General features: G+C 35.6%; 1 non-coding gene across 1 annotated transcript; it reads left to right on the top strand.

Annotated features, from left to right (window-relative positions):
- The first annotated feature begins 14,081 nt into the window (after positions 1 to 14,081).
- LOC139856431 (small nucleolar RNA R71) lies at positions 14,082 to 14,188 on the top strand. The gene has a single exon (XR_011761913.1). It is a non-coding gene; the product is annotated as a small nucleolar RNA R71 (small nucleolar RNA).
- The last annotated feature ends 300 nt before the right edge of the window (positions 14,189 to 14,488 follow it).

The following is a 14,488-nucleotide window of genomic DNA, read 5'->3' as shown; positions in this document are numbered from 1 at the left end:
GCAACCTAAACATGTTACACTACTTAATTAAGCATGAACCATCAACAAAATTCGGCCATAACCCGTTTATATCAAAAAGCCCCAATTTTACTCAAGAACACAAACCCTAGATTACTCAAAATTTGAAGTTTAAGGCTTCTAATTATGTTAAATAGCATCAATCTAGGTTATACAAGCATAATATACAAACAATTTAAGCACAATTAAACTAGAAATCATCAAAATCATATTAGGTATAATTTTGCTCAAGAACACTAAAAATCCGGATTAAAGAGTGTTTAGATGTAAAAATTACCGCTTTTCTTGAAAAACTTCTTGGCAAGTATCTCCTCATCGTGATTTTAGCAAGAAATTTGATGATTAACGGTGAAAAATCGCGTTTTTGAGAGGGTTGTTGGGTATTTTTTCGAAGAAAATTATGTTTGTGTTTGTTTGAGGACTGGTCAGTCGACCAGTTATCTGGTCTGGGTTTTTTGAACTCCGCGAGAGCGGATTTGTGTACCTCAAAAACACATATATATATATATATATATATATATATATATATATATATATATATATATATATATATATATATTATAAAATCTTTAACTTATAAAATAGATAATTAATTAAAAATTTGTTTCTTTCTAGAATGAGTGCATTTCGATACGTTGACCTAGTCCGTCCCTCGACAAAATTTTAAAATTTGTCATTTTAAAGCGATTGTTTTAAAAGCAAATATTTTTGGGTTTAATTTAAATCAATAAGATTAAAAATAATGATAACAAAATTTCTCGCCCCGCCCTTGGGTAAAGCAATTTCGGTTCCATGACCTAGTCTTCAACTTACGACGAATTTGAGAAATCATATTTTTAACTTAATGAAATAAAGTAAATTTTGATTTTAAATTCACACCAAACTTAAATTTAAAATGCATAAAATAAAAAATTCATATAAATATCATTAATATTTTTATACATTAATTTTACAAACTTATATTGAAATTAAAATATTTAAAAACTTAAATATATTGGTTTTAAAAATTTACAATAATAATTTAATATTAATTTAAAAACAAGGTAAAAATTAAAATTAAAAATCTTTTTGGTCTTTTATCCCACTTTAATCAATCAAATATTAACAAAAATATACGTCCCTCTTTTTGGGTAAAGTAATTTCGGCTATTTTACCTAGTTTTACTCCTGACGAATTTTTGAAATATTTTTGAATTGATTGATTAAAGATATTGATACCTTATGAATAAACGGTAAATTTCGCAGTGATGAATTAAATTTTTGTATGATATCAATAATTTCGGTTTCGCATACCTAATTTTATTGAATATCAATTTAATACTTTATAGCGAACGATTCAACTTTTATTATTAAAAGGTTAAAAGTAATAAAATAAAATAAAATAAAAACTGTACATACCTACATGTGAGATAGAATTCTCAGAGACCTGCCTTAGCCGACTCATAGGAGAGTCGTGTGATTTGGTTTTCCATAGCTACATAGGCGTAGCCTCGATTTTTCAATAACTTTTCTTCTAAACATATGAATGGTCCTTCTCTGCATAGAGTAACAAATTCGGTATTTGAATATGTTTGATTGTTCGAACATTTACCTTCGTGTGACCATTTTCCGCATTTATGACATCTTTCAAGGTGTCGTGCTCTTCTTTTTGTTGCGGATTTTGATTTTCCTTTACCAAAATGTGTTTATGATGATCTTTCCTGAGTTCTTTCCTCACTTCGTCCATTTTGCCTCTTATGAATGATACCACTTCACTTGGAAAGATGTTATTATTACGTTTAGTAATCATAGCATGTAGTAGTAGATCATGGTTCAGATCAAAGGAATTCTTCATCTCGTAAAACCTAAAAGAAATAAAAATTAAGAATGGAGGGAGAAGACTAGTTCTTTAGGGTCTGCTAGGGAAAGACCATGCGGATTCCATTTTTGAAAACTATACTAAAACATAAATTTATATTACCCTTAAAAGATTCGAATCTTGTAACATCCCGCGTTTTTTCCGTTAAATTTATTTTAACACCGTCTTCTTTTTTTTATAATATCTTTCGTTATTTAAATTCGTAGTTTCCGTTGACTAACGTTCATAATATTTCCGCTATTCAATTTTAACACCACTCATTTACTCTAGCATTTTAAAATATCTCGTTTGGTTAAATTACGCACCCGGCTTAAAATTGAGGGACCATTTTTACCAAATGGCCAAACTACTCACTAGTAGTTGACTAAGTCAACTACTTCTCTACCATCCTCCACATTTAATTTCTTTTTCTTTCTTCTTTTCTCTCAACCAAAAACTCCCATCCTAAATTCTTCATCATCTTCAATCATCATCCAAATTCAAGCAAGGAATCAAACATCAAAACAAATTGTACTTTTGGAATCCTCGTTTCATCCTCTTCGATTTGATACTAGTCTCATGGCATGGGGTAAGAATTTCTCATGAAACCCTAACTTGTTAAATTCGTTTTTAGACTTGTCAAGTGGTTAATTAGTGTCTATGGCTCGTAGGGATGTCGTGTATGTAATTTGTATGCTCGTTCTTCGTGTTTTGAAAATATGACATGAACACCCAAATGGGTCTAGCTTAATCTTGAGTTTTGGTTGCTCAAATGATGTTATAAGATAAAGTGTATGTGTTAAAAGTGTTAGTTACTTCATTAGCTTCGTTTTGATATGTTGGATGATGAAAAACTAGCTCAATAACATGAAATGTGTTTTTGGTGAATCGATTATCGTTTTGGTAGGAACTTGATGCGGTTGAATGCTAGTTGAGACACTTGTTTGAATGTATGCTAGTTAACTAGTTAAATTGTATGCGTAAATAGCTTCGAAATGGTGTGATGTATGCTAGCGTTTGATTAGTGAATCATAAGTCTCATTTGTGTCGAAATTGATTTTGAAACGATAACGTGGCTAGTGATTTTGACGTAGTAAATGTTTATTGAAACTTGGAATATGCGTCTAGTTGCAATGTATGCGTTATTACCTTCAAAACGTCATATCATTTGTATGTTAAAAGTTCCCGAATCATAAAATGCGTTTCTTTGATTTTTAGTTGAAAATGATGGACTTTGATGATGTTTTCGATTTGGAAATTGTCGGTTATGATCTATGAAAAGTGTTTAGTTGTATTCCTTGTTAAAATACCTTTCCAACGATATAAGATACATGTTTAGGAGATTTGCGGTTTGTGAGTTAGGAATTTTTGAAGTTGGATTCGTGCATAAGTTGAAAACTGCAGAAAATAGCTGAACAGCATGGTGCGCGGCGCGCACCTCACCCCGCGCGGCGCGCAAATGGGTCTGGCCAGATTCTGCTCATTATGTCCCTTTTCACGTGAAATGTTTGACTAGCTATCGACCTCCGATTCACATGAAACTTGTTCTAATATACTTGTATATGAATAATTAGCATAGAAAAATAGTCCGGGACCCGACCCGAACATGTTGACTTTTTCGTTGACTTTGACCAAGTTTGACTTTTAGTCAAACTTAACCAAACTTTTATGCAATCGTTCTAACATGCTTTTATACTTGATTCTCGCATGAAACTTGGCAACGTGATTCACATGCTATATTTAATCGAGTCGTAACGAGCAATAGGACTAATTGAACACATTTCGCCCGACCTTGTGTCGTAACAGGTTAATTGATACAACTTACTTGTTTAGGTCAAGGCTAAGCAACTTTCATGCACACGTTTACTTTGTGAAGTACTTTTATACTCGTCCACTCGAAGTGAGATCATAGTCCCACTTTTTACTCTTTTGAACTTACTTTTGGGATGAGAAAACATAAACGATTCTTTTGAACTAAGTGAACACAAGAACGGGAAAACAAACATTCTACATACGAGTTTAGAACGAAAATCCTCAATCCGATTATCATTAGTTACATCAGATGGTGTAAGCGAGAACTTATGTTATATGGCCATATGGGTTTAACAACCCTCATCTTTGACGGTTCGCTACCGTCTACGGATGAAATATATTTTCGGGAAACAGTGTTGTTCTAGCACTAATTTATGGGGTATTCAACGGACGGAATGTTAAGCTTTGATAATTGGGTGCTCGTGAATATTAACTTTTAGAATGTACTATTATTCAACTTTGTAAATCTTGTGGTTCGACTTACTTTACTTTTACTCACTTACTTACTTAAACCTATGATTTCACCAACGTTTTTGCGTTGACAGTTTTCTACATGTTTTCTCAGGTTCATACTTGGCTACTTGATACATGCTTCCGCACTCTTTGATTTCTTGATTGGAGTCAACCATGCATGCATACGCTAGGGATAGCACTTTTGGATTTAAACCTTAGTCTACATATTTACGCTATTTATAGCAACTGTGATTTAAACTAATTATGTCGCTAAATATTTCATTCGTACTTTATCACTTTTGTAAACTTAAACTTGTTGTCGATCCGCTTGTTAAACTAAACTTTGCAAGTCTTGTACTTTTCAAATGAATGCGACATAATTTTGGTCAAACGAGTCTCATATAGGGACTACGACCACGTAACAGGACCTCAGTTAGCGGCGCCGTCAATGACGATTTTGGTCGGGTCGCTACAGATGGTATCAGAGCGTTGGTTGTAGGGAACTAGGGCGTGCATTAGTGTGTCTGACAGAGTCGTTAGGACGCATTAGTGAGTCTAGACTACAACCGGATAGTTAGCCATTGCATTCTGACATACATTTGCTATAGATAGCACTTACTTGACTACCTGTGCATTATACTTGAATCATTCATAGGAAAAATTTTAATGGTACCCAACCTTCATCATACGAGCTCGTATTCTGCCACCTTGGTTCGGGAACTCTGACTCCATGGTTGTTATTCACCCCATCTCATCTTACTATTCATGAGTATTGTAAAGTCACCGTCACTACTCTAGATGAGTATCGTCATCACTGTTTATCGCTACGGTTGCGTACTACTCGTTATCATGACTCGTTACTCTTTTCGTACCTAAATACATTATTGTTTGAATCGAACCGATTTGATGTGAACAATCATTTATACACTTCCCACGGGGAAACGCTTCTTTAGAGTTATAGAAACTCTTTCGATTTAATACGAGTCACGTTTGAGACGTCGTTACATTTTGTTCATTTTAGATTTTCGCGATGACACGAACTTGAAACTATGGAGTGATGTGGGAATGGAAGTATGAGTTAGCGTAATATAACTACACTCGATCAACGTAGTTATATTACGGTAAGACATACCAAAGTTCTAGTGACACGTGATGGTGGTTAGACTCGATCAACCTAAACACCACCATGTGCCATGTACATGACTTCATCCTTTCATGTTTGGACATCTGAAAACTCCGAGAATATTGATAACAACCATACCGGGGACACACCTTCGACTTTTGTCGAACTGTATTTATGCTTCCGAATGAATTTCCGATTCCTCTCGGCTTCAACCGTATGTTACACGTGTATACTAGCTCGTCCTCGCACAGTCTTATTGACTAATTACAATTTACTCGTTATGCTCGCACTGAGGCGGAAACTTCTCTCTCACCACACTCGTACTTCCGGTTCAGGAAATCTTTATTCTAAACTTTCAATGGAGGGAGGGACTCTCCACGTGATACTAGTATTCACCTCGAGGGTGAATAGTTCCGACGAACGTTTTTATTTCAAAAACCGATAAGAAATTTGTCCCGACGAATGTATTTGGAAACCGATAAATCTCCCGCGACGTGAATTTCTTGAGAAACTTGTTCCAACTAACGTTTTCAAGTCCTAACAAACTTGTTCAAATACACCTTACGGAATGTACTTCGTTTCGGATCGAGATCCTCGTTTCATTTCTAGACTTACAAAAAGCCTCGGGACCCCGTTTAGACATGAGTACCGCGTACCATCCACAACCCGACGGACCGAACAAACATACGATTTAAGTCTTGAAAACCATAATACGAATTTGTATTACCAACTTCAAATTTTCTTGAGAAACGTCTTTGCCTTTAATCAAACTCTCTTAATACAAAATTTTCATTCGAGTATTGACGCCACGCCTTCGAAACCTTATATGACCGGAAACGTCATTCTCCTTTTGTCGAACCAAGTAAACGATGACCAATTCACCGGGACCGGGATTATGCATGAGCGACCGAGAAAACTTATCCATATCCAAGAAAGACCCAACACGACTCGTTGTCGCCAAATGAGCTACGCCGATTTAGACGTAAACATTTCAAATTCCACGTGGGAAACCGCGTCACGTTAAGAGTCGCACCTTGGAAAGGTGCAATCCGTTTCGGGAAACGTAGGAAGCTAAATCCGCTATATTTCGATCCTTTAAATTCTTGGGGCGTTTTGGACCCGTCGCTAGCCGTTTAGACTTTTCCGACTCATTTTGGGTCTCCGTTATCCTACATTCGATGTATCAACTCAAAGACGTGTTTTGCGAAACGAGAACTTGTTATCTTCTTTGATGAACTCACTATCGACGATAAACCTCACTTCCTAGGAGGACCGGAAACCATAAAATCATGGAACCAAACCTTAAAACAACATACGACCCCGACCTTCAGGTTCGTTGAAATACCCAAGGACGTACCTTCCCTCACTCGTAGAATCGGCAACACAAGACCTCGATGAAGATTCAACAACTACTACTTCCAACTAAATTTCGGGACGAAATTTCTTTTGAGGTGTGGATAATGTAACATCTCGCGTTTTTTCCGTTAAATTTATTTTAACACCGTCTTCTTTTTTTTATAATATCTTTCGTTATTTAAATTCGTAGTTTCCGTTGACTAACGTTCATAATATTTCCGCTATTCAATTTTAACACCACTCGTTTACTCTAGCGTTTTAAAATATCTCGTTTGGTTAAATTACGCACCCGGCTTAAAATTGAGGGACCATTTTTACCAAATGGCCAAACTACTCACTAGTAGTTGACTAAGTCAACTACTTCTCTACCATCCTCCACATTTAATTTATTTTTCTTTCTTCTTTTCTCTCAACCAAAAACTCCCATCCTAAATTCTTCATCATCTTCAATCATCATCCAAATTCAAGCAAGGAATCAAACATCAAAACAAATTGTACTTTTGGAATCCTCGTTTCATCCTCTTCGATTTGATACTAGTCTCATGGCATGGGGTAAGAATTTCTCATGAAACCCTAACTTGTTAAATTCGTTTTTAGACTTGTCAAGTGGTTAATTAGTGTCTATGGCTCGTAGGGATGTCGTGTATGTAATTTGTATGCTCGTTCTTCGTGTTTTGAAAATATGACATGAACACCCAAATGGGTCTAGCTTAATCTTGAGTTTTGGTTGCTCAAATGATGTTATAAGATAAAGTGTATGTGTTAAAAGTGTTAGTTACTTCATTAGCTTCGTTTTGATATGTTGGATGATGAAAAACTAGCTCAATAACATGAAATGTGTTTTTGGTGAATCGATTATCGTTTTGGTAGGAACTTGATGCGGTTGAATGCTAGTTGAGACACTTGTTTGAATGTATGCTAGTTAACTAGTTAAATTGTATGCGTAAATAGCTTCGAAATGGTGTGATGTATGCTAGCGTTTGATTAGTGAATCATAAGTCTCATTTGTGTCGAAATTGATTTTGAAACGATAACATGGCTAGTGATTTTGACGTAGTAAATGTTTATTGAAACTTGGAATATGCGTCTAGTTGCAATGTATGCGTTATTACCTTCAAAACGTCATATCATTTGTATGTTAAAAGTTCCCGAATCATAAAATGCGTTTCTTTGATTTTTGGTTGAAAATGATGAACTTTGATGATGTTTTCGATTTGGAAATTGTCGGTTATGATCTATGAAAAGTGTTTAGTTGTATTCCTTGTTAAAATACCTTTCCAACGATATAAGATACATGTTTAGGAGATTTGCGGTTTGTGAGTTAGGAATTTTTGAAGTTGGATTCGTGCATAAGTTGAAAACTGCAGAAAATAGCTGAACAGCATGGTGCGCGGCGCGCACCTCACCCCGCGCGGCGCGCAAATGGGCCTGGCCAGATTCTGCTCATTATGTCCCTTTTCACGTGAAATGTTTGACTAGCTATCGACCTCCGATTCACATGAAACTTGTTCTAATATACTTGTATATGAATAATTAGCATAGAAAAATAGTCCGGGACCCGACCCGAACATGTTGACTTTTTCGTTGACTTTGACCAAGTTTGACTTTTAGTCAAACTTAACCAAACTTTTATGCAATCGTTCTAACATGCTTTTATACTTGATTCTCGCATGAAACTTGGCAACGTGATTCACATGCTATATTTAATCGAGTCGTAACGAGCCATAGGACTAATTGAACACATTTCGCCCGACCTTGTGTCGTAACCGGTTAATTGATACAACTTACTTGTTTAGGTCAAGGCTAAGCAACTTTCATGCACACATTTACTTTGTGAAGTACTTTTATACTCGTCCACTCGAGGTGAGATCATAGTCCCACTTTTTACTCTTTTGAACTTACTTTTGGGATGAGAAAACATAAACGATTCTTTTGAACTAAGTGAACACAAGAACGGGAAAAAAAACATTCTACATACGAGTTTAGAACGAAAATCCTCAATCCGATTATCATTAGTTACATCAGATGGTGTAAGCGAGAACTTATGTTATATGGCCATATGGGTTTGACAACCCTCATCTTTGACGGTTCGCTACCGTCTACGGATGAAATATATTTTCGGGAAACAGTGTTGTTCTAGCACTAATTTATGGGGTATTCAACGGACGGAATGTTAAGCTTTGATAATTGGGTGCTCGTGAATATTAACTTTTAGAATGTACTATTATTCAACTTTGCAAATCTTGTGGTTCGACTTACTTTACTTTTACTCACTTACTTACTTAAACCTATGATTTCACCAACGTTTTTGCGTTGACAGTTTTCTACATGTTTTCTCAGGTTCATACTTGGCTACTTGATACATGCTTCCGCACTCTTTGATTTCTTGATTGGAGTCAACCATGCATGCATACGCTAGGGATAGCACTTTTGGATTTAAACCTTGGTCTACATATTTACGCTATTTATAGCAACTATGATTTAAACTAATTATGTCGCTAAATATTTCATTCGTACTTTATAACTTTTGTAAACTTAAACTTGTTGTCGATCCGCTTGTTAAACTAAACTTTGCAAGTCTTGTACTTTTCAAATGAATGCGACATAATTTTGGTCAAACGAGTCTCATATAGGGACTACGACCACGTAACGGGACCTCAGTTAGTGGCGCCGTCAATGACGATTTTGGTCGGGTCGCTACAAATCTTCCCACACTTAGTTAGCTGTGGTGTCGAAATTTTGATTAACTTCATCTTCAACTTCCATTGGATTATCTATGTAATGTTTAACTCTGTGACCATTAACCTTAAATTCAATCCTATTTGAATTTATTAACTCTACTGTTCCATATGGGAAAACTCTTTTGACTATGAATGGTCCAGACCATCTTGATTTCAATTTTCCAGGAAATAGCTTGAATCATGAATTGAAAAGAAGAACTCTATCTCCTTCCTTGAATTCTTTTGAACTTCTGATTCTTTTATCATGCCATTTCTTCATTCTTTCCTTATATATTAATGAATTATCATATGCTTCATGTCTTAATTCTTCTAATTCGTTTAGTTGACTTAACCATAGATGTCCAGCTTCATGTAAATCAAGATTACATGTCTTCAAAGCCCAAAATGCTTTGTGCTCAATTTCTACTGGAAGGTGACATGCTTTTTCGTAAACGAGTTTAAAAGGTGTGGTGCCAATTGGAGTTTTGTAGGCTGTTCTAAAAGCCCAGAGTGCATCCTCCAATTTCATGGACCATTTCTTCAGATTTGATCCTACGGTTTTCTATAGAATACGTTTTAAAGCTCGGTTGGTATTTTTAACTTGTCCATTTGTTTGTGGATGATAAGCGGTTGTGATTTTATGAGTTACTCCATATCTTTTGAGAACTTTCTCAAGTTGATTATTACAAAAATGAGTACCCCGATCACTTATTAAAGCTTTCGGTGTTCCAAACCTTGCAAAAAGACGTTTTAAAAAGTTGACTACAACTCGTGCATCGTTAGTTGGGAGAGCTTGTGCTTCCACCCATTTAGATACATAATCAATGGCAACGAGAATGTAGAGATTATTATGAGATTTTGGAAATGGACCCATAAAGTCAATACCCCAAACGTCAAATACTTCACATACATGAAAGACATTTTGTGGCATTTCATCACGTTGACTTATTTTTACGGCCCTTTGACAAACATCACGGGATTTACAAAGAAGGTGTGCGTCTTTGAAAATTGTAGGCCAATAAAATCCAGCATCGTAGACTTTCCTTGCTGTAATTTGAGGCCCATAATGGCCTCCTGTTGGTCCTGTGTGACAATGGTTTAAGATTTGACTAGCTTCATTTCCGAATATGCATCGGTGTATTATTTCATCGGGACAACTTTTAAATAAATGTGGATCTTCCCAAAAATAGTGTTTTATATCACTAAAGAATTTCTTTCGTTTTTGGTACGACAACCCTTTTTTAAGGAATCCATATACTAAATAGTTTGCATAGTCTGCAAACCATGGAATTTCACTATAATCGATCTTCAAAAGATATACATCAGGAAAGTTATCTTGTATGGCCAATTCATTTAGAACTTCTAATTCGGGATTTTCAAGACGAGAAAGATGATCAGCTGCAAGGTTTTCTGCTCCCTTTTTGTCTCGGATTTCAATATCAAACTCTTGTAAGAGTAAGATCCAACGGATTAATCGTGGTTTAGCATCTTGTTTTGAAAATAAGTATCTAAGAGCAGAATGATCAGTATAGACCACCGTTTTAGCTAGAACGAGATATGAAAGAAATTTGTCAAAAGCAAAGACAATAGCAAGGAGTTCTTTTTCAGTAGTTGTGTAATTCATTTGTGCTCCTTGTAACGTCTTACTAGCATAATAAATAGGTTGAAATCGTTTTTCAATCCTTTGTCCTAAAACGGCTCCCATTGCAAAATCACTTGCATCGCACATGAGTTCAAATGGTAGATTCCAATTTGGAGTTATCAAGATCGGCGCGTTAGTGAGTTTTTCTTTAAGAATATTAAAAGATTTGATGCATTCATCCGAAAAGATGAATGGAGCATCCTTTTCTAGGAGTTTATTCATAGGAGTGGCAATTTTAGAAAAATCTTTTATGAAACGTCGGTAAAAACCGGCATGCCCTAGAAAACTCCTAACTCCTCTAACATTGGTGGGATGTGGAAGTTTAGCAATTACATCTACTTTAGCTCTATCCACTTCAATTCCTCCCTTTGAAATTTTATGACCAAGAACGATGCATTCTCTAACCATGAAATGGCATTTCTCCTAATTAAGAACTAGATTTGATTGCTCGCATCTAATAAGCATTCGTTCAAGATTAACTAGACATGATTCAAATGTATCACCGAAGACTGAAAAGTCATCCATGAAACCATGCATTCTTCTATCATGCACCTTTGAAAGGTTGCAGGGGCGTTGCAAAGTCCAAATGGCATGCGTTTGTAAGCAAAAGTACCATAAGGGCACGTGAATGTGGTTTTCTCTTGGTCCTCGGGTGCTATTGGAATTTGAAAGTATCCGGAGAAACCGTCAACAAAACAATAGTAACTGGTCCCAGCTAACCTTTCCAACATTTGATCAATGAAAGGTAAGGGGAAAGTGATCTTTTCTGGTGGTGTCATTTAATTTTCTATAATCAATACAGACACGCCATCCTGTTATAGTCCTAGTAAGAATAAGCTCATTTTTTCCATTTGTGATGACAGTCATGCCACCCTTATTAGGTACGCATTGAACTGGGCTTACCCATGGACTATCAGAGATTGGATAAATTAAACCTGCATCTAGCAGTTTAATAATTTCTTTCTTAACAACATTTTGCATATTAGGATTTAGTCTTCGTTGGCGTTGCACATAGGTTTTATGATTTTCTTCCATAAGGATTTTATGTGTGCAATATGAAGGACTTATGCCTTTAATGTCATGAATCTTCCATGCAATAGCTAGTTTAGGAGGTTTTAGCATAGAAATAAGTTGAGATTTTTCATTTTCAGTAAGAGAAGACGATATTATTACAGGTAATTCAGATTTACCATGTAAATAAGCGTAATCCAAATGGGTTGGAAGTGGCTTTAATTCTAATATCGGTGGTTCTTCTATCGATGACTTTGTATCGATATCTGTCTTCCTTTTTTAGCATTTGAAGTTCTTCTGTTGTTGGTTCGTATTCATTAGCCATAAGTGCAGCTAACATTTAAGCTTCACCAATTGGTTCAGTTCCTTCTCCTAAAGAACATTCTCTTGTTCCTTGTAATTCTGGAAATTCTTCTAACAATTATACATGTGAATCTATAGTTTGAATGTAATAACATGTATCATCTGCAGATTGTGGTTGTTGCATGGCTCTATCAACAGAAAAGGTAACACTCTTGCCCTCTAGACTTAGGGTCAATTTCTTAACAAACACGTCTATTATTGCTTTAGCCGTGTTTAAGAATGGTCTTCCTAATAAGAGAGGAACTCGAGAATCTTCATCCATGTCCAGAATAACAAAATCTATTAGAAATACTAAAGTACCAACTTTAACTAGCATGTTCTCCATTATCCCTCTAGGATATTTTACTGATCGATCGGCTAGTTGTATGCTTATTCGTGTTGGTTTCAATTCTCCAAGGTCTATTTTAGAGTATAATGAATACGGCATTAAATTTATACTAGCACCTAAGTCTGCCAATGCTTCTATTGAACTAAGACTACCCAGAAAATATGGAATTGTGAAACTTCCTGGATCTGAGAGTTTTTCTGGTAGCTTATTCAACAGCACTGTAGAACAATTAGCATTCATTGTAACAGCCGAGAGTTCTTCCATTTTCTTTCTATTTGTGATTAGATCTTTCAAGAATTTAGCATATTTTGGCATCCCTGAAATCACATCAATGAAAGGAAGATTGACATTTATTTGTTTAAACATATCCAAGAATTTGGATTGCTCGGCTTCAAGTCTTTTTTTTCTCATTTTACTTGGGTAAGGAAGTGGTGGTTGGTATGGTTTAACAAAAGGTTTAGCTTTAACTCTGTTATCTTCATTAACCTTTTCGACTACCGGTTCTGTTTCCTTCTCTTATTCAGGCTGTGGTGCCTGTGTAGTAGGAATAGAGTCATCAGAAATTACAGGTATTTCAGGTGGTTTAAGTGTAATACCACTTCTCGTGGTAATGGCTTTAGCTGTTTCATTCCGGGGGTTAGAATTTGTATCGCTAGGTAGACTTCCCGGTTTTCTTTCACCTATCAACCTTGCTAGGTTACTTACTTCTTGTTCCAGATTTTGGATTGAAGCTTGTTGATTTCTAAATGATTGAGCATTTTGTTCATTGGTTTGTTTCTGAGATGTGAAAAACTGCGTTTGAGATTCAACTAGCTTTGACATCATGTGTTCTAGATTTGGCTTTTTATCATCAGTTTGTGGTGGTTTATTTTGAAAAATAGGTCTTTACTGGTTGTAAGTATTATTAGATACTTGTTGATTGCTAGGACCTTGTTGGTTGTTGTATGGAATATTTCGGTTATAATTTTGATTTTGATTGTAGTTTGGTCTTGGCGGTTGATAATTATTCTGATAATTATTTCCAGGCCTTTGGTTTATATATGAAACATTCTCTCTTTGTTCCATTGTTTTTCAATACTGAGATAATCTTTTGTCAAATGTGGTCCTCCACACTGCTCACAACTAATCCGTATTGCGTGAATATCTTTAGTCATCTTTTCCATTCGTCTTTCGAAAGCATCTAATTTTGAGAAAATAGAATCAAAGTCATGGCTAGAATCGGCTCTAGCCGCTTTAGATGATCTCACGATGTCTTTTTCTTGATGCCACTCATGTGAGTGGGAAGCAGTGTTATCAATAATTTTGTAAGCTTCAGTTAAGGTTTTCTTCATAATGGAACCACCAGCTGCTATGTCGATGTCTTTTCGTGTAGTAATATCGCATCCTTGGTAGAATATTTGTACTATTTGATAAGTATCTAAACCATGCTGAGGACATCCTCTCAATAACTTTTCAAATCTTGTCCACGCCTCATATAAAGTTTCATTTGGCTTTTGCGTGAACGTAACTATTTCTCCTTGAAGTCTCACAGCTTTAGATGCCGGAAAGAATTGTTTAAGAAAATTTTCAACTAAGACATCCCATGTATCAATCGCCCCTTCAGGTATTGATTCTAACCAATCTTTGGCTTCTCCCTTTAAAGTCCAGGGAAATAACATGAGATATATCTGTTCATCCTCAACTTCTCTGATTTTGAATAGAGTACAGATCATATTAAAGGTACGAAGATGTTCATTTGGATCTTCCTTTGGTGCACCACTAAATTGGCATTGATTAGTTACCATGTGTAGGATTTTTCCTTTGATTTCATAATCTGGCGCATTAAT

This window comes from Rutidosis leptorrhynchoides, chromosome 6 (assembly GCF_046630445.1).
Source record: "Rutidosis leptorrhynchoides isolate AG116_Rl617_1_P2 chromosome 6, CSIRO_AGI_Rlap_v1, whole genome shotgun sequence".
In the NCBI taxonomy this organism is placed as follows: domain Eukaryota; kingdom Viridiplantae; phylum Streptophyta; class Magnoliopsida; order Asterales; family Asteraceae; genus Rutidosis; species Rutidosis leptorrhynchoides.
This window is presented reverse-complemented; position numbering and strand designations above follow the sequence as displayed.